This window comes from Hemicordylus capensis, chromosome 3 (assembly GCF_027244095.1).
Source record: "Hemicordylus capensis ecotype Gifberg chromosome 3, rHemCap1.1.pri, whole genome shotgun sequence".
NCBI lineage: Eukaryota > Metazoa > Chordata > Lepidosauria > Squamata > Cordylidae > Hemicordylus > Hemicordylus capensis.
In genome coordinates this window covers 49730463-49754146 of record NC_069659.1, presented here as the reverse complement: position 1 = coordinate 49754146, position 23684 = coordinate 49730463, and the positions used below count along the sequence as shown (strand labels likewise).

Genomic DNA, 23684 nt, shown 5'->3' with positions numbered 1-23684 from the left:
GGTCACATGCTCGACTTGGTCTTTTGCTCTCATCAGGGTGGTGTTCCATGGGTGGGGGCCTTTGTTATCTCCCCACTGTCATGGACAGATCACTATCTGGTTAAGGTAAGATTTGCAGCCACAACCCACCTCTGTAGGGGTGAAGGACCCATTAGGTTGGTCTGCCCGAGAAGATTATTGGCTCCAATAAGATTCGAAGAAGCCTTGAAAGGGTTTCCAGCTGGCTCTGCTAGTGATTCTGTCGATGCTCTGGTGCAAACATGGAGTAATGAACTTACTAGAGTGGTAGACACAATTGCACCTAAGCGTCCTCTCCGACCTGCTTTAAAGTCTTCCTCATGGTATTCAGATGAACTGTGGGAGCTGAAGCGGAGAGGTAGATGACTAGAAAGCACAGGGAGGAAGTCTCAGTGTGAATTTGATAGATTGCAACACAGAGCTCATTTGCGTTTCTATGTTTGGGCAGTGCAGACGGCAAATAAGAGGTTCTTCTCTGTCTGTTTGCATTGCTTCTGCAAATTCACATCCAGCTGAGTAGTCTAGGGTTGTGAAGGGGCTAGTTCATGGCCCCTCTGCCTTGAATTTGAATTTGGAACCATCTGTCACTCACTGTGATGTGTTTAACAACTTTTTTGCAGATAAAATATATTGTATTTGCGCTGAACTAGAATCCACAGTTACTGCATAGTCTATCGTAGAGGTGCCCAGCGACTCCTCTTGTAGGACTGAATTGGCTCATTATCAGTTTGTTACTTCTGAAGATGTGGACAAACTGATTCAGACTCTACGCCCCACCACCTGCTCTCTTGACCCTTGTCCAACTTGGCTTATTTCACCTGATAGTCATATTATAAGAGTGGGTCTGGTAAATATAATAAATGATTCACCGAGGGAGGGCATGATGCCTCCTTGTCTTAAGGAGGCTCTTATTAGAACTTATCTGAAGAGGCTTTGGATCCCTCAGAGTTAGCTAATTACTGGCCGGTCTCTAATCTTCCTTGGTTGGGCAAGATGACTTGTTGGATACTGCCATATTGGATGCTGCCAATATGCTAATGACACCCAGATCTATTTTTCTATACCAACTTCATCAGGAAATGGCATGACCCCCACTAAGTGCCTGTCTGGAGGCAATATTGGCCTGGATGAGGGATAACAGACTGAAGTTGAATCCAAACAAGACGAAGGTACTGTCTTTAGGGGGTCAGGACCCCGAGAGATGGTTTAGATCTGCCTGTTCTGGATGGGGTTACACTCCCCCTAAAAGACCAGGTTCGTAGTCTGGGAGTGCTCCTGGATCCCAAACTCTCCCTGGTTTCTCAGGTTGAGGCTGTAACCGGGAGTGCTTTTTATTAGCTTCAGTCGATACGCTAGATATGTCAGTTCTTGGAGACTAGTGATCTTAAAACGGTGGTACATATGCTGGCAACCTCTAGGCTTGACTACTGCAATGCACACTATGTGGGGCTGCCTTTGTACGTAGTTCGGAAACTACAATTGGTACAGAATAAGGCAGCCAGACTGGTGTCTGGGTTTACCCAAAGGGACCATATAACAATTCTAAAAGAATTGTACTGGCTGCTGATAGATTTCCGAACAAAATACAAAGTGCTAGTTATTACTAAGGCCTTAACGGCTTAGGTACAGGGTATTTAAGAGAGAGCCTTCTCTGTCGTGAACCCTGTTGCCTATTAAGATCATCTGGAGAGGTCTGACTACGGGTGCTGCAAACCTGTTTGCTGGCAACTCAGGACTGGGCCTTTTCTGTGGCTGCCCCAGGGCTTATTTTCATACTCCCTGCTGAAATAAGAGCATCTCCTTCTCTGTTTGCTTTTAGGAGGACCCTGAAGACGTACCTGTTTTCCCAGGCCTTCAAATGAAATTTGATTTTTAAATTTTAATGTGTTTTTAATGTGTTTCTCTATGGTTTTTATGAATTTTAAATGTTATATTTTGTGATAATTCTGTACACTGCCTAGAGATTTTTATACTAGGTGGTATATACACTCACTCACTCAATCAATCAATATATCAGATCAAATTGATTGTTTCATAGGAACATAAGCAGCTGCCATATACAGAGTCAGAACATTGGTCCATCTAGGTCAGTATTGCCTACCCAAACTGGCAACGGCTTCTCCAAGGTTGCAGGCAGGAGTTTCTCTCAATCCTATCTTGAAGATGCCTGGGAGGGAACTTGGAACCTTCTGCATGCAAGCCTGCAGTTGCTCTTCCCAGAGTGGCCCCATCCTGAGGGGAATCTCTGGCCATGCTCATATGTAGTCTTCCATTCAAATGCAAACCAGGGCAGACCCTGGTTAGCAAAAGGGGACAATTCAGGCTCGCTACCACCATACCAGCTCTCCTACAAAGCAGGTGTTAGAGGTAGGAGAGGATCAGGACTGGCACTGCGATATGTATGTGGAGGGAGTGGATGCAACCCTTTACCCTTACCACAGTCGTTGGAATAGCAGTTTCTCTCGTAAACAAATAGAAGTCATAGGAGAGGACACAGATGAGATCAGGGCCATGAAAGGTGGGAGGAACCCCTCTCCCCTTGACCGAAGAACGGTACACTCCTTCTATCTGGGATGGTTGTCCTCCTCCACCGAGCGTGCAGCTTCGGGAGGGACGCACATGGAGCGGTGAGGGAGGAAGGGGACACCCGCCTAGCCAGCCAGATCAGCTGAATCAACCCTGGCGATCAATGGGGTGACAGATGTCGCAGCCAGATCTCCTCCCACACTACAGTCCCAGTTCTGATGGCCCCTGTGGTTTCTTTTGTAAAGGAAAAAAGAATACACAGGCCAATTATGTGTTTAGAATAACACGTAGCTTGGTCCTGAATAAGGGAGTGAGCGGTGTGTGCATCTCTGGATACTAAAGGACATCTAGCAAACAGAGATTTATATTTATATTCAATTTATATTGTTAAAAAGGCCCCTACTTTTTAAAGTGGCGATTTTATTTATTTTATTTAGCAGAAGAGCAACTGGCCCTATCCAATCCCAGAACAGCATCCCTCCAGTGGCTGTTGCTGGTGTCTAATGTGTTTTGTTTTGTTTTTAAATTGTGAGCCCTTTGGGGACAGGGAGCCACTTTATTTATTTATCTATCTATTTATTTTTTTATTTCCATGTAAACCACTTCGGGAACTTTTTGTTGAAAAGCAGGATGTAAATATTTGTCATCAAAGGTATTTGTTATTTTACTTGAATTAACAACCTAAATTTTACAGCCCCCAAATAGACATGTTTCCATTTAAGGCAGTAAAGAAGGGAAGGATTCTCACTCCAATACCAGAAGTATAAGGAATGTGAGAAAAAGTCAGGTACCTCATTAGAAGATTCTGGATATTAATTTGCTGATTCTGCAGAATGAGAGAACATTTGGCACACTCAGATATTGCTTTCTACAACAGCTTCACTGCCTCTTCCTATTCCATCAGGACCAAACTAGAATTTATATTAAAATGCTTAGTTTGGCCTCTGCATGCTTGTTTGTCTAAGGTAAATAGCAGCTGCGAGGTGGGGAATCAATAAATAATAATACTTAGCATTTGTATAGAGCTTTCGAATGTTCAAAGTGTTTCACATTTATCTTGTAATCCTAATAATAACCTGGTAAAGTAAGTGTTCCAGAACAGGGTCCATTGCATGATGGGAGATTTAAATTGGAGCTTTCTTCCTGGACCAAATGGCAATCACAGAGGGCCATTCAGAACCTGATTAGGTCCCCCTGTGGCTATTTACCTTACAAAAACACAAACATGCAGAAAAAACTATGCGTTTAACATAGGCAAAGTCTACACAGGATCTTCCCATATTCTGGATTTGGCACTTTAGCATCACACTAGCTGACCCCGCACAGAGCATCTGTGTGCTCTTTGGGGTAGGCAGTTACCTCTCCCCCCCCACCCGCTTCTGCCCCAGTCTCTGCTTCCGGGCCCAACCACCTCTCCTCCCCATTGCCACTTCTGCCCCCCTTCTTTCCCCCCTCCTGGGCCTTGCCTCTGCGGCCAGGCTGGGTCTGCCACCTCTGGCCTCCATGGCTGGGCCGCCACGGTAGCAACCAATCCTCCTGGGTGAGCCTCAGCCAATTAGGCACGTCCACCGCCCAGCCAATCAGCTGAGCTCTGGGACACACATTCCAAGGCACTCCCAGGAGAATTAATATAATTCAAATGGGAATTGTGGGATGGTGAACTTAAATAGAGAAGTACATTGTGATGCAGAAGTTTGCTGTTCTTGCAGACAGCTCCTGTTGCACTGGCACTGTGATCTGCACATCTCAGTGTAGACCAGGGCTACACAGCTTCCTCAAGCTGTTTCTGGATTACAACTCCCACCATCCCCAGCCACAGTGGCCAGTAGTCAGGGATGATGGGAGTTGTAGTTCAACATCTGTAGGAGGGTCGAAGTTCTGCAGCTGTGGTATAGACAGATGGAAAGACTAGAACAGGCTGAAGATGCATGCCACACAGTTTGTGGGGATTGAACATTCTTAAAAAGGACCTCTTTTTGGACTACAACTCCTATCATCCCTGACTATAGGCCACTGTGGCTGGGGATGATGAGATCTGCTGCTGCTGCTGCTGTTTTTGCAGAGGGTGGGGAATGATCTCCCTCGGCTCAATTCAGAATCAGCCAGTAAATTTTGAGCTTTCTCAGAGAGTGTTCAGAAAGAGCTGATTTGTTTCCCCAGAGTTTCCCTCCAGTTCATAAAGTTCGTGTATGTGTGCTGATGGTGCCAAATTCCTTTTTCTTTGCAAACCGCTTTCAGAACTTTCTGTTGCAAAGTGAAATAATAATAATAATGTGCATGCAAATATTTGCCCGAGGGTAATGTAGTTTGGTTTCATCAGTCCTGCATCTATTGCACAACACCGCCTTGGTGAGAAACCACTTGCCAAACACTTGGAGTAGATGCAAGAGGGTTTCAGATCAGGATTTGTCTGGGACAACCAGCATACATAAAGTTTACATGAAACAATCAAGAGAACTGACCAACCAGAGAAGCTATTCACAAAACAAAAGGTTGTTTGGTTGGGTAGTACAGTCACACAATACACTGCAATCAATGGGCATTTTAGTGGGAGTAAGGAGTTAGCATTAACTTCGCACATTTGCCTAGAGTTGGAACACCTGATCTGCTAACACAAATATGCAGCATCTCATTTTACAGTCATCCCTCACGAATGACAGTTTTCCTAATTGTGGTTTTGAGTATGCGCAACTGTGAAATTGTGACTGGTCTCACCAACTGCAACCCAAGTATCAATGGTTTGATGAGATTTTTTAGTGATTTCTTGGGGGGGGTGTTCTGCAATTTTGGGGGTTTCAGAGGTTAATTCCACTCATTCCTCTTGTGGACCCTGCAAACTCCTCACAATTTACAATGATTTTGAGTGTTTTGGGGGGTTCAAAAGTTCATGCAAGCAATTGTGGGGGATTCAAAATTTTTCAGAGGTTAAATTTGCTCACTCTTCTTGCTTATTATTTAGTGATTTTAAGGGATTCCGGGTGATTTGGGGCAATATTTTTGTATTTTTTCTTTGATTTTTCAGTCTTTTTGCAACCGCAAAAAGTTTTTTCCCCCCAGTCTTTTTGCAACCCCTAACCCCCGATTCCCAATGATTTCAATTGCTCGTCAACCGCAAATTTGCCAATAGTGAGGTTTTGCCAGAAGGGAACCTTCGCAATTGGTGAAGGGTTACTGCATATCTGAAGCTGGAGAAGAATTTCTGCTGCTCAGTTCATAATATAGCTGAGCGTTAAAAGCACTCATATACCAGACCAGGTAATTAAGAACTCTGCCACCATCGCTACAAAAAAACTGCCCATACTAATGTACACATACCTGGACCAGCATTTCTCCTGTGAGTAAGAAATCACAAGTACAGATAGGCAGCACATATTCCTCCATACTTGTCTATAGGTTCCATTATAATCTAAAGGCACAGGTTTGCCTCCATGCCCAAATTACCGTCCTCTAGCATAGTCAAACCTTTCTCGAAATCAAAACCCCATCAAGATCATAAATTGTACCATTTGCTAAGCAGGGTCCACCCCAGTTTGCATTTGAATGGTAGACTATATGTGAGAACTGTAAGATATTCCCCTTAGGGGATGGAGCGGCTGAGAACACCTTCATGTTTGCATGCAGAAGGTTCCAAGTTCTCTCCCTGGCATCTCCAAGATATGCCTGAGATGGACCAATGCCTGCAACCTTGCAGAAGCAAGATCATGGACCATTTAGGGAACAGTGACCATAGATCTAGAAGTTGGGGTAAGCAGTGAGGTGGCCAAATTTGCAGATGATACCAAACTATTTTCGGTAGTGCAATCCAAAAGAGATTGTGAGGAGCTCCAAAAGGATCTCTCTAAACTGGGGGAGTGGGCGACAAAATGGCAAATGCGGTTCAATGTTGGCAAGTGATGAACACTGGGATGAAACCACCCAACTTCAAGTATATGCTGATGGGATCTGAGCTGTCGGTGACTGATCAGAAGAGTGATCCTGGGGTCGTGGTGGACAGTTCATTGAAAGTGTCGACTGAATGTGCGGCAGCTGTGAAAAAGACCAATTCCATGCTAGGGATCCTTAGGAAGGGGATTCAAAATAAAACTGCTAATATTATAATGCCCTTATACAAATCTATGGTGAGGCCACACTTGGAGTACTGCGTACAATTCTGGTCACCACATCTAATGAAGGACACTGTAGAACTGGAGAAGGTACAGAAGAGGGCAACCAAGATGATCAGGTGCCAGGAGCACCTTCCTTATGAGGCAAGGCTTTTTAGTTTAGAAAAAGACGACTGTTGGGAGACATGATAAAGGTCTATAAAATCATGCATGGTGTGGAGAAAGTGGATAGAGATAAATTCTTCTCCCTCTCCCATAATATTGGTCATCCCATGAAACTGATTGCCAGGAAATTTAGGACCAACAAAAGGAAGTACTTTTTCACACAACTCATTATCAACTTGTAGAATTCTTTGCCACAAGATGTGGTGACAGCCAATATCCTGGATGGCTTTGAGAGGGGTTTGGATAACTTCATGGAGGAGAGGTCTATCAACAGCTACTAGTCGGAGGGCTGTGGGCCACTTCCAGCCTCAGAGGCAGGATGCCTCTAAGTACCAGTTGCAGGGGAGTATCAGCAGGACAGAGGGCATGCCCTCAACTCCTGCCTGTAGGCTTCCAGCAGCATCTGGTGGGCCACTGTGTGAAACAGGATGCTGGACTAACTGGGCCTTGGGCCTGATCCAGTAGGGCAGTTATGTTCTAAGCCATTGCCTGCAACTTTGCAGAAGCCACTGCCAGCCTGAATAGACAATACTGATTTAGATGGACCAATAGTCTGACTCGATATAAGGCAGCTTCCTATGTTCCTAGACTCTTTTAGTTTTTCTTAGCAGGGTTGTTTCAAAGAACCAGGCACCAGGAAAGAACTTCTAGGATTTCTGGGTCCACACCACCCCAGCCATATCTTTTAACATGTGTGTAATATAAATAAACCAATTTCTTAGGGGGCCTTAGATTTAATTTACAAATTTTATGTCTTGCAAAATAACCCTACCAAAGAAACTCTTCTCTCTAGGCCTACAATAGAGTTGCTGACAGGTGTTTGGTATTTTTTAAATAAAGATAGACAGCAATCAAGAATGACATTAAAGTCACTGCTGGTTAGAACCAAAATGTTCTACAACAACTTTCCTAGTCTGTCACATGCTTAGAGAGGCTATCAATAAATTTTGTAAAGGGAGGATTGCAGCTCTGTCTTTGAGTATTTAAAATGCTGTCAAAACCTTGACTAGCTGACATCCTATCAGTTACAACGGTTGTTGCAAAATAACAAGCATGGAGTAAGATGCCTATGAATCAACTAAGGTAGAAACAAGAATGGGTCTACTAAAAATGCAAGCTCCAAAACCTGTATCAGTAAAATAAGCAAAGCAGGTGCCATGTAAATTTGCAAAAATTCTCTATTAAAGCTGGGGTGTAATTCTCAATGTACAATGAAATAAATCAGAAACAATCCACAAAACATCCTAGAAATGTAATTGATGCAAAACAGCAAGAGAAAAGGATTAACTCCAAAATAAAGTGCATCATTTATTCTCTCTTTCTTTCTATACAACTTTCTAGTTATGTCAAACATTACATTAGTGAATTGTTTAAAAAGTTTGTAATTGTCTGATGGCCAATGCATTGTTTTATTTGTATTTGAGTCTGGTGGCCTGCAGTTGCCTATAACTATTCTAGATCAAGAGGAGGCCATCTCAACTGCAATTTTAGTATGGAAGTATTTGGTACTGAACTAACTTCTTTTTCTTTCAGGACTGGTATTCCCTCAACGTTTTTAAGTCTGTACAGCATCCAGATCAAACAGAAACAGGCTAGGGGTGAAGGCCAGCAGAGCAGGCAATCAGAAGCAAATGCCCCAAAGAAGCCAACAATAATCCAGTTCCAAAGGGAGGAAGAATTCGGTCCAAAGAAGCAGTCAAAGGCCAGCAGAGTAAAGATGTGAAGTACAAGAGCTGAAGCAGTTATTGGCCTGCTTGCCAGTAGTTTGACAGTAGGGGAAAATAGGGAAATGTGGCCAAGCAGCAGGTTTGATTTGCTTGATGCTTCCCAGAGTAAGTATAACAGAGTTGGACTAGGGATTAGTCTTGACAGGTGACCAGGAGAATTCCTCAGCTGCTAGACTAAGGCAGAACACCCTAGCTCAAACACAAATGTACTCCATATTATCATGACTATTGGTCATTTGAACAAGATGAAATCCGTAGTTTGAGTTCATTGTTGGCTTTCAGGAGAGCCTTTAAAATCTATCTGTTTGGCCTGGCCTTCCAGGGTTTTTAAACTGTTTTAAATGTTTTAATTGTTAATGGGTTTATGCTGTTTTAAAATTGATCAGTAATGATTGTTTTTTAAAGGATTTATTTGTGGGTTTTAGTTTTTATTTTATTTTTTTACATTTATATTCCGCTCTTCCTCCAAGAAGCCCACAGCAGTGTACATAGTTAAGTTTCTCCTCACAACCACTCTGTGCAGTAGGTTAGTCTGAGAGAGAAGTGACTAGCCCAGAGCCTCCCCAGCAAGTATCAAGGCTGAATGGAGATTTGAACTCAGGTCTCTCCGGTTCTAGTTCAGCACTCTAACCACTATACAATGCTGGCTCCCAAATTTTGTTGTTTTGCACCACCCAGAGCCGTTTGGATGGGGCAATATATAAATGTAATAAATAAAATAAATAAATCATGTAATATCAACAGAAAAGTGGGATCCCACATGGTCCCAGAATATATCAAGCCAGGCCCTGCTTATTTATTTAACACATTTTTATACCACCCAAAACTCACGTCTCTAGCCGTTTTACAACCAATTATGAAGGCTAGCAGTGCAATAACTGGACAAATCTGTGGCAGAATGACTTGGTAAAACCAGCAGTTTTAGTACCTCCTCTAGGCCCTGGGGGTCTTGAGGAGGTAAAAAAACATCCATAAAAAGATCAGGACACCCAGGATAAAGTTTCAATAAACACAGGAAGCAGCGACTTATCTGTTTTCCCCTGATGTCTTATGCAAATCATAGGTAGACTCATAGTTGTTTAAGACCATCCGCCTCAAAGGATGAATAGTCTGGCAAGTTCTTCCCTTTCTTACTTTATCTACCTCTGCTTTCCCATTGAAAAAAACTCGAGACCAACTGTCCTTGAATAGTTTTTCTTTCAGATGGGCTAGTTTCAAGGGGGCAGTTGCTCTAAGATATTTGTCGCCAGGCTCATTGTGAATTAGGCTATGTGTCTGAACTGATCACAAATATTTGCATACTAGCCAACCCACACCGGCTGTTCCCCCTCCCTCCTGCCCCACTCTCTCTTGCCCCCCTCCCCTCCCTCCCTACTCTCTCTTGCCCTCCCTCCACCTCCCACCCCTCTCTCACCCTCCTTCCCCCTCCTGCCCCACTCTCTCTTACTTTCCCTCCCCTTCCCTCCTGCCCCACTCTCTTGCACTCCCCTCTCTTGCCCTCGCTCCCCCTCCCTCCTGCCTCACTCTCTCTTACCCTCCTGCCACACTCTCTTGCCCTCCCTCCCCCTCCCTCCTGCCCGCCGTCCCTCCCCCACCACCCACACTGAGCATTTTACCTCACCGGGCAGCAGGTGGCCATTTTCATCTGGACCTCACCGCCACCACAGGCCCTCCTTAACGGCGGCCGAAAAGGGCTCTGCCACCGCCATTCCTCTTCCTGGCCGGCAAACAGGGAAGTCTTGCCGCCCATCTCCCTCTCGCCCCAGGCTCCAATGCCACCCGTTTCCCACTCAGCCCCTTTCCCACCTCCAGTGGCCAGGCCGGGCTTTGGCACCACCTCCTCCTCCCCCTTACCTGGGACAGTCTGGCCAACGCAATGACCAATCCTCCTGGGTGCGCCTCAGCCTATCAGGCGCCTCTGCCGCCCAGCCAATCAGCTAAGCGCTGGGACACACATTCTAAAGGCGCACCCAGGAGGATTAAATATATAGATTTGATTCATTTGCTCTGACAGAAAATTAGAGCTCCTTTTCAGCCTGCCTGCTGCAAAGTCTGAGTAATTTTAAAACTTGTCTAGTCTTACATCAGGTCATCTGATCAAATAAAAGAGTATGCCAATTTTTTTTAATGTTGCTTATTTTCTCAGACCAATATGGTACCAAATTTCCATACCATTATGAAGAGGAAATGTAATTGCCAACATCACATAGCATAGGTTCTTCCTGAGTATGGATGTTGGCCACAAATTTTTTCCCCTTCCCTAGCCTTCAATTTTTATTATTTATCTTCCATGCTGAAATTCCAACTAATGTATGCTTAACTGTAAACATGTTAAAGAAGTATTTCAAGCTGCAATCATCTGCAGTCTTACCTAGAAGTAAGCCACACAGAACCCAGTGCCTTACTTCTGAGTAAATATGCATAAGATTTTTAAAATGTATTTATCACATTTGTATACCACTCTAAACTTCCGCCTCTAATTGCACTGTTAGTATGTTAAAGGATAAGAACACTAAATTTATTTTGCAGTTCCTGAATTAGTTTTCAGTCCCTTGTAGCATCAGATTTGCAGGCCTCCTCCTGACCTTAATAGTCTGTGTAGCCCTGTCATGACCCACATCCAATCCTTCACCCATTAATCCCTTTCATTTCTCCTACTCTGCATTCTGGTAATTCAAGCAATTCTCCTGGTCTCTTTCCTCCAATAAAGGACAGTTGTATTCTATCCAGTAATCTTGTATGGTTTGTTGTTTAGAAGTATGTCGCAGTGGGGATCCTGTAGAGTGTGGGGGATGGAGTCAGAAAGGAAAAGGGATGGGAAGGAGAAGGAGAAAATGAAGATGTTTCTGAATAAACTATTAGGTAAATCTACATAATATTACTTTCTCTGTGTGAGGGAAGCAGCTATAACACATTTGGCGAACAGATTTTGAACTAGCTAAGGCTGTGTGAGGCTGCAAAGTCTTCATTTCATTGTTTTCATTGTTTTCAAACTTCATTTCTTTGCATTACTGGGCCTACATTCTGGAACTGCTTTCTACTATCGCTGCTGGTGGTTGTTCTCCCGTTTCCTGATCTGCACAACCCCTGAAAGTGGTACTTCTTCATCAGACCTGGACTCTGTTGTTCACTGCAGCATGGCTCAGATCCCACCACCATCATTTTTCTTGTCCACTCCAGGAGAAGCTCCTCTTCTCCGAAACAATGGAGGTCCTATTTCTGCAATTACCTCCTCAGTATACAGACCTCTGATTTTACTCCAGCAAAGCGGAAGCCTATATTGCTTCACTGCTTAGGACCTGAACGCCAAATAATATATAACAATTTGCCCTTTCCTGTCAACTTGGAAGGGGATGCCAGTTCTTATGAAGCTGCTCTTCAAGCCTTAAATGATCATTTAAACCCTTGAATGTAACCTGCGAGTTTGCCAGTTTTACTGATAAACTGATCAGGGATCACATTGTGATGAAAGCAAACTGCTCCAAACTGTGTGAAAAACTGCTATTGGATAAAATTATAGAGATGGCTAGGAGGATGGAAAATGCTCTTCACTGTGCCAAATTGCTCTCTTCGGTACCCCAAAACCCACCTCCTGATATCCAGGCTGTTCAGTCTAAATTCCAAACCCAATCTTCTCATGTGGCACTGCCTGAGAAAGTGGAAGCACAAGAAAAGAAGCGCTACCAATGCTACTGATGTGGAGACTCTGCCCACAAAGCCAATTTTGTGCTCACTGTCCTGCACAGAAGGTCGCTTGCAACAGGTGCAAAAAAGGGGACACTTTGCTAAGGTTTGCAAATCTGCTGTCCACTCTATTACTGATTTACCATATGATGAGGATGAAGCAGACAAACCACTTCCTGATGGCATTTTAAGTGTGACAGAATCAGAGCCTGCTTCTCTACATTGTCAAGTTAAACTTAATAGCAGGTGCTGGCTGTTCCTCTGTACACTATCATTTCCCACCTGCTTTACAAGAAACTCCTCACTACATCAGATCTGCACCTGTAGCCTTCAGATATCCACACATGAGGATATGGAGGTTCCCCTATTACTATAAATTTATGGGGCTATTCTTACGATCACAAAAATCGGGCTAGGAAAATCCTAGCCCGATTTTTGTGATCGTAAGAACCACCGGGCTTGCAGCCGAGCCCGGTGGTTCTGGAGTGGCTAATCCGCTTCTGTAGCCCACCCTCTAGCTCCGCAAACCCGGGCTATCTGCTTGTGAGTAGCCGTGGCACGGCTACGCGGCGTGGTTCCTTGTGAGTAGACACCCGGCCGGGAGGCTTAAAAGCAGCCTCCCGGCTTGGGGGTCTCCCCAGTATGCCCTGCGCACTCGCGCAGGGCATACTGGGGCTTCCGGGGGCTGCGTGGCCCCCGAGCTCCCCAGCCCCCACTGGCTCCGTCTTGGAGCTGGCCATCGTGTGGGCGGCCAATCTGGCCACTCAGGGCTCCCTCCCCGCTCGTGAGTGGGGAGAGCGGGCTTAGCCTGCTCTTCCCGCTCACTTCCCTAAACCGGGCCTCACGGATCGTGAGACCCGGTCCTATATTTCACTGCTGTCCTTGAGTATAAAGGACGTACTGCAGAAGGGAAAGTGTGTGTGTCACAAAGAGGAGTCTCAATATTGGGATGGAAACATCATAAAAGATCTATGGGTAGTGTTAGACCCAAATATCACGGAACTCATATTACAGATTACGGAACATCCATAGACTGATATGATTGCTGATTTCTCAAACGTTTTTGCTGATACTCCTGGCACTGTAATACATTTCAAACATAAAATTCAGATGAAGGAAAATGCAATACCTGTAAAATACAAAGTGAGGAATGTACCCATAGCATTGTGCTAACCACTTAGAGGAGCTCTTAAGACTACACATACTGTACATAGAGCCTGTTAATTCATCAGAATGGGTCTCTCCCATTGTTCTTGTGCAGAAATAAAATGGTACACTTCAAATGTGAGTACATGTAAGAGATGTGAACTCCAATGTGGTAGTGGACTGTCCTCCATTACCCAGTATCAAGGAAATGCTACTTACTCTGAAAGAGGCCTCAGTGTTCACAACTTTGGATTTGTCTTCGGCATCTCATCAAACTTCTCTGCTCAAAAGTTCTCAAAAATACACAGCCTTCATTACCCCAGAGGGTCTTTTTCAATACAAAACACTGCCCTTTGGATTAGCCTCTGCAGCTTCAGTATTTCAAAGAATGATGCATGTAATTTTTGGGACTAAAATTAGTCCCATCACTTACTTTCAGGATTAGTTTATGGCAAAACTATCGAAGAGCATGATGCTAAACTGACAGAAGTCTTAAGAAAACATTGACAACATGAAATTACTATCTCTGCAAGTAAATGTCAGTTTTGCACATACTCGGTGACATACTTGGGACACACAATATCTCAGAGTGGCATACATTCCAAAACAGACTTGGTGAAATATATTCGAGAAGCACCAGAGCCATACAACAAGGATGCATTTCACTCATTTTTATGACTCTGTATTACTCTAAATTTGTCAGACAATTTGCCTCAAAAGTTACTCCATTGCGTATTTTTTTTAAAAAAGAATGTAGCATTTGAGTGGGAGCAGGATATAAATGTTAATGAATAAATAAATAAAATTCTGCAAAGCTAGTTTTCAGATTATCAAATTGGCGATTGTTGAAAGCCCTGCTCTCACTTCATTTGACACCAACAATCATACTGTTGTAACCACTGATGCTTCTGAATATGGTTTGGGTGCTGTCTTGACCCAGCAAAAAGGGGACAGGGAAGATAAAGTTGCTTTTGCTTCCAGAGTGCTTACTGCTTAGGAGAAGATGTATTCTGTCATTGAAAAAGAAGCTCTAGCAAGTTTCTGGGCAGTGAGGCACTTCAGGACTTTCTTGTAGGGAAGAAAATTCACTTTACAGTCAGACCACACACCCCTATCTGCTTTATTTACTACACGGAGATTAAGTCAAACAACTCCAGGAATGGCCAAATGGATCACCAGACTTATAGATTTTGATTGCCAGGTGAAATATCTCCCAGGTCTTCGGAATACAACTGCAGATTGTTTATCTCGACTTCCAATTCCAGGCCAAAAGGAGATCCCAAAAGATGAAGGAGTAGGAATTGTAGAAATAGCTTCATCCACTCATGGAGTGAGCTCATCTTCTGAATGGAAAGCAGCCCTCAGTGCTGTTCAAGTGCCTACTGAACTTAAACCTTACATAACCAATGGATGGTCATTCAAGAACAATGTACCTGAACATCTTCAACCATATATACATGTAGCAAGTGAGAGGTCCTTTCTCAATGGGCTGGTGCTGAGGGCTGATTGGTGCCAACCTCCTTTCAATCAAAAGTGATCAAAATTATCCATGAAGGTCACCTGGGCATGAGCTTGACTAAAAGGTGGAAGTTTTTGGAGGCCAGGTATGGACAAACACATTCAAGATGTGTTCAGGCATTGTATGGCTTGTGCTGTATCTGACAAGTCACAGAAAGCTTTTGGCACCCTCTTGATTCCAACAGAGTATCCCAATGGTCCCTGAGAAAACTCGCTTTGGATATAATGGGGCCTTTTGATAACCAACTCACAAAACAAACATTTGTTATAGTGATAATGGGTTACTATCCAGGTAGCCAGAAGTTTCATTTGCTGACAACAAGGTGAACTGGTGCTGTTTTTGCGAGAGAAGGTCTTCCTAAAGAACTAGTGACTGACAATGGGACACAGCTTACCTCATATGAAATGGAGCAATATTTGCATAGCTATGGGATAAAACACAAGACTCTTTCCTTGTACCATCCTTGAGGGAATGGCTTAGTGGAAAGAATGAACAGATTAGTGAAAGGAAGTTTAAAACTGACTACTATGTAACAACAATCCTGGAAAGAGGCAATCTGTGAAACTCTATTTTCTTATTTAACTATTCCTCATTCTACTACAGGAAAATCACCTTTTGATGTGCCGAGAGGACTCAAAGGTACCATCAAACTTACCAATGGCAACAACTGATAGGGCTTTCCATGCCATCTCACTCAAAAGATGCAGAGATCTGAGATCGGGTAAGGGAGGAGCAACAAACATACCAATTGTATGTAGATCAGAAATGGGGCGCAGAACACCAAACATTTCAGGTTGGGGATTTTGTTTAAATACAGATGAGAAAGGGATGTTCCCGATTTTCTGGGCCAAAACAACTAATCGAAATCCGAGGGGATTGTCATATTGGACGATGGAAAGAAATGCAACAATTTGAGATACTGTCCAGCATGCATACTACGAGAAAAGACAGAAGGGAGTCTAATCTTGAGAGAGGAACTGGAGAGGACTTTTGCCTCCAGTTTGGACCTCACAGATGAGGCTGATGAAAATGATGGATAATCCCTGGTACTAGAAAAAACATCATTAACAGCTCCTGTGCCAGAAAATGCAAGGATTAGGAGAAGTGTGCATGACAGGAGACCACCTAAAATAGATTTGAACTTCCAACTGTTCTAAAACAGTTTAACCTTAAATTTGGGGCTCAGCTGCATGCCTAAGTATAACAGACCCCGATGCAGATCCCAAAGGCAACAAAGATTCCAAAGAAAATGCAGAAAGAAAGGGAGAAAAGTTAAAACTACTAGAGAATGCTCTATGGGATTATGAAGACAGGAAAACTTTGCAGATGTTACTGTCTCTCTAGAGGAATAAATGCATGCATTTTAATATTCTCAGCAGCTGGTTCCTGTTGAATGCCATCAGGATGATTCAGCCACCTACCAGAAATACTAGTAGTAGCAAGTACACTCAAATTGATTTCTGAAAAACTTTTTGGCTTTTGTGATGTTATTCTGATACAGTCTAAACTTGATTACATTATTAAAAATATAATAAAATGCCATCATTTGAAGGGAAAAGCAAGGCCCCTACCTCCTTCAAGTTATAAGCCACCTTTCTACAGTATGCTGTGTATGTAAACTACATCCAGAAATACATATCCTTAGCAACATTTCACGATTACTTCTTTTACTTTTCTTTGCAAAAGGCATCTCACCTTCCCCTCCAAAATGCCAACTGCCTGCAACACTTGTAAAGCTTAAAACTCTCCATCTCAGACACCACACACTTAAGTCTCCATTATCAACAACTGTTATTTTCTGGCTGTAGTTGATTCACATAGGTTAAAACATGCAGCTTGTATTCTTAATTTTGTTAAAAAAAATAAGCGTTAGCAACTTTGAAATTTTAGTGGGTGGATCAGTGCCAGGTGATTTATGAACTCCTACTGCCAACAATGAAAGCATCTGGTACTTCTCAAGCAGCATGCTTCCTGATAGATGCAAGTAACCCAGACCAGATCTCCTTTTGTTCTGGTTTACTTTGTATTTACATTACAGTTGTAAGTTGCCTTGAATAAATTGGGAGAGTGGTGACTCTTAAATATTAGAAATAAATAAGGTTAATATGACATGTTACATTTCAAACAACACACCTACCACTCTTCTTCCCCTCTATTTCCTTTGTCAGTTATTTTAAATTTGTAAACTTAACTGTGATGAAAACTTGGCAACAGCAAACATACTGAATATAACAGCAATTCACAAAGTGGAGAAAGGACTAGGGCAAGGTTAAAAGGACTAGGAAAGGTTTCTAAACCATTTTTTTACTGTGAGATTTCACTATTTTTTTTTAAAGGGGGAGAGAGCCTAAAATCACATATGTTCTGAAACTCTGACTATATAGTGATCTGGTACTGAGCTATCTGTTGCAATGATAAATACGCCATATAAGAAAATAAGTATACATATTAGTCTGGCACAGACTTAACAGTGCCACCGTCTTAATCACAGTTAACAGATTGAAAGCAGACTGCAGGTTCTACCCTAGCTTCAAGCCTGAGAACAGGTTTCAGTGAGCTGCCCACAGAATGATTTGTTATGGGGCAGCCATATAAGTAAAGTTATTAGTATTAATAACAGTTAACCCTGATTAATGTTGGTGCAGGAATAATGTCATACTATTTTTAATGGAAAGCCTGTGAGCCTGCTGCTCATTCTTGATCTCTTTGCCATGGTAAGAAATTGACAGAGTTACATTTGTACCAGGGTATTAAATTTAAAAGTTTTTCATGTTAAAGTTTTCCGTGTTTCCTGCCATGTTTGCAAAATCTAGCTGTATATTTGCCTTAGGAACATAAAGAAGTAGAAGTGAAAAAGCAGAAAAGCTTATTTTTTAAAAGTACTGTAATAATAATCATTGCCATTGGATGAACTATTTGCATCACTGACTTTGCATCTAATATGAATAGTCTACATGTTTTGTACAATAATCCCAAGACTTGCCTGCACTACTGTTACAAGAATGTATGCATTTCAGTTGTGGTGTCTGTATAAAATCAAGCTTAGAATTGGAGCAGCCCTGCATTATTTTAAAATATTTTATATCACTTTTCCAACCTACAACTAGGAATTTCATAACAAACATGAACGAACAGCATAAGAGAGCCAACTCAAAAAAAAAGAAAAGAAAAGAAAAGAAAAGAAAAGAAAAGGGAGGGGGAAGGAGATCATTTTTCAACAGCTCTTCATGCTAAAGGCACATCCAAAGAGCATACTGAAGTTTTTACCTGGCTTTTAAATACCTACAGGTGCCAAATGAGCTTCGCAGGGTATCCTGCATATCTACACCCAACAGCAGCACAATATGGGAAAGGGCCTCAGAGAAAGCAGTTAGTTTCATATGGGAGGAGATGGTCTACTACCCATGCAATACTATGTCTAAGAGTCCCCAATTAGAATGCAAATCAACACAACAAACTGCATGTGAACTATAGTGGCATAATGATCACCAGACTTGACCATTACCATTCTTACATGTAAAATGAGCAGATTCTATCCACTAGTGTTGGTCCCATTCTGTCATCAGCAAACCCTGGTTAACATATATCCAGCTAGAGATACTGTCTATTGCTCTTTCATTGCTCATCATTGCACATTTGTAATCAAGATGCCAGTGTATTTAGAAAGCAATCACCATTTCCCAACTCTTTGATAAAAGTCATTTTAAAAAAAGCAGTCAGTCTATGGGCCTTGCACAGACTATCCATTTGGGGGTATAATGTGAGGATTCGCCCTTAGCATTAACTGCATTAAATTAAGCATTCACTTGTGGCATGTTCTCTGCAGAAAAGTAATTAATAGTACTTTCATTTTCTATATCACTATGGAAAGTAATTTTACAATAGAGGGGAGCAGGTTTTCAACAGAAGAAAAGCATTTTTGCTTCTTTACCAAAACAGAAGATGGTCATTCTAGTGCTGGAGGGAAGGATGGTATATAATATTGTTCAAATATATATTTTAAAAGTTTTACATAATTTAATTTAAAAAGGAGAACTGATCTGGGGTAAGGGGAAGAATTGCACGTTATATTTTTATTTTTTAAAATGTTTTTATTAGTGTTATAAGTGGAAACAGATTTTATTTTTAAAAGGCTATGTGAGTGCTTGTATAGTAAAACCAGTTGGTGTATATGTATGTTTATATATACTGTAGAGAAATGATCTTCGCTGCTGAAAAACAGTGCAGCATTTGCAGAGGTCAGCACAGTTGGAAATGGCTTATCATACTATACGTTTTTGTTTGTTTTTGCCAATGTGGCCTCCATTTGTTTCTCCATTTGCACCCACAGCACTGGGGAAAGTGTAGCACTTGCAGAGGTCAGCACAGTGGAAAATTGCGTGTCATGTTTTTTGCCAAACAGAGCCCTGTCAATCCCCAGCATTTTCTTAGGGTATTGGGAAGTGTAGTCCTTCCCAGAGCTCTATGTGCGGAGCAATGGGAAGAACTACACTTCCCAGTGCTCTATGCACATCGTTCAAGATGGCACTGGGGCTTGAGAGGCCTCTATTTTACTGAAACGAGCCACACTAATGTTGGAGAAAGCACAACATCATGTGAAGGGAACAATCACCTTCATGTAGTGCCGGGGGGAGGGTTTTGTGGAGTATTCAGCTTTGGCTGAAGCTTCACACAGATCTTTGGTCGATGGGAGTCACAGCTGCCTCCTGAGCCTTACAATGCGCACACACACACACACACACACACACACACACACACACACACACACAGAGCTTGCATTCTGCAAGCCTAGATACAAACACCTAGCTGCTACTGCAAATATCTTCTCTTTTATTCCAAGTTTGATTCAAGCATTTGAAGAGATTATGTAATTCCCGCAACTCACTGATACAGCCCTGTGTGGCTTTGCTTGTGCTAATCAGGCATGATTGCCTGGTCTCTGCATAGCAGGGATGTGCACTAATCAATTTTTTTCTATTTGTTTTGTGCCCAAATCGAATCACCCAATTTTTGTTTTGTGTCCGAATCTGTACCCCCAAATCACCCCAGGTTTGATTTGGATTTGATTCTATTTTATTCGGATTCAGATCAATTTTGACCACTTATAAAGGTTTTCGGGACACCAAATCTAGGTGATGGGTAGATTTGGGTAAATCCCCATGGGTGCCATCTACCATCCAGTTTTCAAGGCAGTGGGACACTTGGTTGATTTTTAATGATTTCTTTTAGTTTTTACTGATTTTGTATATTCCTGCCATAGGAAATAATGGGGATACACAGTTGCTCTATCCTAACTCTAACATGGACCGCCAGCTTAATTTTTTTCTTCTTCTAGCAAAGCTCTAGCCATTGTAGAAGTGAAATTCTGGAGCAAAATGTGTTGCCACTATTTTTCAAGTGTTTGGATTCTTTGGTGTATAATACCTTTTCCTCATAATGAATTCCTATGAGGATTCATTGCATACCTTCATTTCTTCTGTTCATTTTGACTGTCTTTGGAAAGTGCCAACTGCCATGTGCCAACTACACCGCCGCCCCCACTTGCAAGGCAGTTTATTTTTTTAGGAATTTAGACTCTTTGGTGTCTAATAACCTTTCTTCATAATTAATATCTATGGGGATTCATTATATGCCTTCATTTCTTCTGTTCATTTTGACTGCCATTGGACAGTGCCAACTGTCAACTGCCATGGGTCAACTTCACTCCCCCACCACACACACACATACACAGGGGTACTCAATTTTTTAGGAATTTGTGTTTAGATTATTTGGTGTCTTCATTACACACCTTCATTTCTTTGGTTCATTTTGACCCCACTGCTTTGTAGGTGGGGGTGGGGAATTAGTGGCATTCCATGTGCCAACTACCCTCCAACCAGCAAGCCACTGGGTACTCAGTTTATATTTTAGGAATTTTTGTGGTGTTTAGACACTTTGGTGTGTAATGAATCCTCATAGGGATTCATTATGAGGAAAGTTTATTAGACACCAAAGAGTCTAAATACTTGAAAAAATTCCTAGAACATAAACTGAGTAGTACCCCACTGCCTGGTGGGTTGGAGGGGGGTGTAATTGGCAGATGGCAGTTGCCAGTGTCCAAAGACAGTCAAAATGAATAGAAGAAATGAAGGTGTGTAATTAATCCTCATAGGGATTTGTTGAGGAAAAGTTATTATACATCAAAGAATCCAAACACTTGAAAAATAGTGACCACACATTTTACTCCACAACTCCACTTCTACAAGGGCTAGAACTTAGCTTTTTTTTTTTTTTTAAGCTGGGAATCTGGGGGAAATGATAGGAGGAATCCGAATATCAAAGTGATTCAAATCGTATCTGGTACGATTCGATTTGGACCCGAATCTAGCCAATAGACCACAGGGGCAATTTGTTCTGTCTCCAAATTGCCCAAATCAGCTCGATTTGGGTACAAATCAATTTGTGCCCGAATTTATTCACACATCCCTACTACGCAGGGGCAAATCCCATGCATGTGATGTACAGAGACGAAGAAGTAGTGATGTCTCCTACATGGAAATGCCCTCAATACCACAAATAAAATTTACTGTGGGTGAACACGCTTTTGGGTATTCTAAACAGTCACTTTATTTTTTCTGTAAAATAAAGAGCTGTTTCACATATTGCTAAATTCTTGGGCACAGTTGGAAGATGAAAGTAATATTTTTAAATGCAGTTTGGCCTTGGTTCTACCTTGGCTAAATCATCTTCCAGTGATTTAGGCAGAGACAAATGGCAGTCTGCAGTGTGTGAAAAATTATTACTGGTGTCCGCTATGCTTTGGAATTCCACAGGTAGGCATTATCACCCCAGTCTTATTGTTTAAAAATAAATGACAAGAAATGCATGAAACACAGATATTACATTAGCATCAGCTAATCTATATTTAACTGCATAAAATCAATGTTCTTTTCTGAGCTGTAATAAAAACTAATGCAAAAAGGTTATCATTTTCCCCCAAAACAAAAACCAATGTATTAACATCAACTTACATTTGATGAAGCAGCGTGGGCTTTTTATGAGAGCAAGAGTCCAGGATGTGGGATTTGCAAAGTCTGCTTGCTGGCTCTTACGCAAACTTGGTCATGCATGGGCCTTCAGCAAAATTGTGTGAAGGTGCTTGCTTGTCTGTAAAAGACAAATTATTGATTAACTTTACAAATTATTGATTTAAATTATTTATATCCTACCTGCTGCCATTCACATAGCACCCAAAGCAGCTCACTCCAAGCAAAACAGTCACAATAAAAATCACTTTATTGTAAAATAGTAATAAAACAGCCAGCAAAGAACTGGCTGACATTCTGACTAACCAACCGAGGATGCAATGGCAGCTGTTTCCTTGCAGACAGTAGCTTCCCCACTTTCTCAGTGTGTGGTGTGAGTGCGTGCACGTGAGAGAGTGATTTTTGTCGATCTTTCCTGCCTTTAAAGTATCTGGAAAGTGCTCTGTCCCTTTCAAAAATATGTCCCTGAGGATTGCATAGCCCTCAGGAACTTGTTTTTGGAAGGCACAGAGCACTTCCAGGTGAGGGAAGATCAGCAAAAAGTGCTCTACTGAGCAAAAGGGGCTCTACTTTTCTCATACTGAGAAAGTGCAGAAGCCTTCAAAGTGCAGCCTCCTGTTGCATCCTTGGTTAGTCAGTTAGAATGTGAGTCATTTTAGTTAAAATAAAAACAATGCAGCATTTAAAACACAACAAGTTGATCTTCAGAGAATGCTTTCTGGAAAAGTCAATATTCCACCTGGCAGTGAAAAAAAATCAACAGTGAGGGATCCTGGCACACCGTGACAAATGGAGCATTCTGGAGCGTAGGTACCACTACAGAGAAATCCTGTTTCTCTCTCCTTGCAGTCCTCATTATTTATTATTATTATTTATTTGATTTCTATACCACCCTTCCAAAAATGGCTCAGGGCAGTTTACACAGAGAAATAAATAAATAAGATGGATGACTGCAAAGTGTACAATGCAAAGTATGGTCTCCTCACAGATGTAAGGGCAGAGAGAATTTAATATGGGAGGAGATGCTTCTTCAGTTGCATAGGATTTAGACTGTTCAGATATTTAAAGATAATCAGTAGCACTTTCACCAGCACTTTGAACTGGGCTTAGAAGCAAATAATTCAGGTAAGCTAAGACAGGAGCAAAATGCACCCTGTGACTTAACACTGCCTTAATGCCTGCAGCATTCCATATTGACTACAGCTTTCAACTAACTTCCAGAGCAGATTGCAGCAATCTAAACTGAAGGTTACTAAAGCATAGATGACTTTGGGCAACTTCCTAGCCTGACAGGAGTAACTGCAGCCTGCTTACCAGGCTAAACGACATTCTCGCTCTCTAGGGGTGTGCACAGAACCTTTTTTGGCAGTTCAGTTCAAATTAGAACTGAATTATAACTCAACTGCCAGTCCACAAACCAGTTCAATCGAACCAGCCAGCAGTCCGTTCCATTCAACTGAACCAAGTCAAACTGGTCCGAGAGGCAATGCTTGTAAAGGGGAATCCAGTGAGGATTCTCCTTTACAAGCAAAGGGGAATCCTGCCTTTAAAAGGTTTCTAAGGGTGGCAATTGGTGGCAGCAAGAGGGCACCTTGCCAGCGGCAGCTCCTCTAAACCCCGGCACTCCCCCCCCCCAGCGGCACAGTTCCGGCCTCCATAGATACACGGAAGCCATTTGGGTGGTCCTGCAAATGGCCTCTTTGGATGGGGCCTGTGCTGCTGGGGAATGTGCTGGGGTTTAGAGGACCCAGTGCTGGTGCCAGTAAGGTGT

At 42.3% G+C, this 23684-nt stretch overlaps 1 protein-coding gene across 20 annotated transcripts in view; it reads right to left on the bottom strand.

Annotated features, from left to right (window-relative positions):
- Positions 1-23684, bottom strand: part of ZBTB20 (zinc finger and BTB domain containing 20) — an 852388-nt gene that overhangs the window by 127164 nt on the left and 701540 nt on the right. For 19 of the 20 annotated variants that reach the window (XM_053309295.1, XM_053309299.1, XM_053309297.1 and 16 more), the window contains one exon: positions 21899-22034. The gene's annotated coding sequence lies outside the window, so the exon portion shown is untranslated. Of the gene's footprint in view, positions 1-21851; positions 22035-23684 lie in introns of those variants that run through there. The other variant, XR_008319419.1, reaches the window with a different exon arrangement.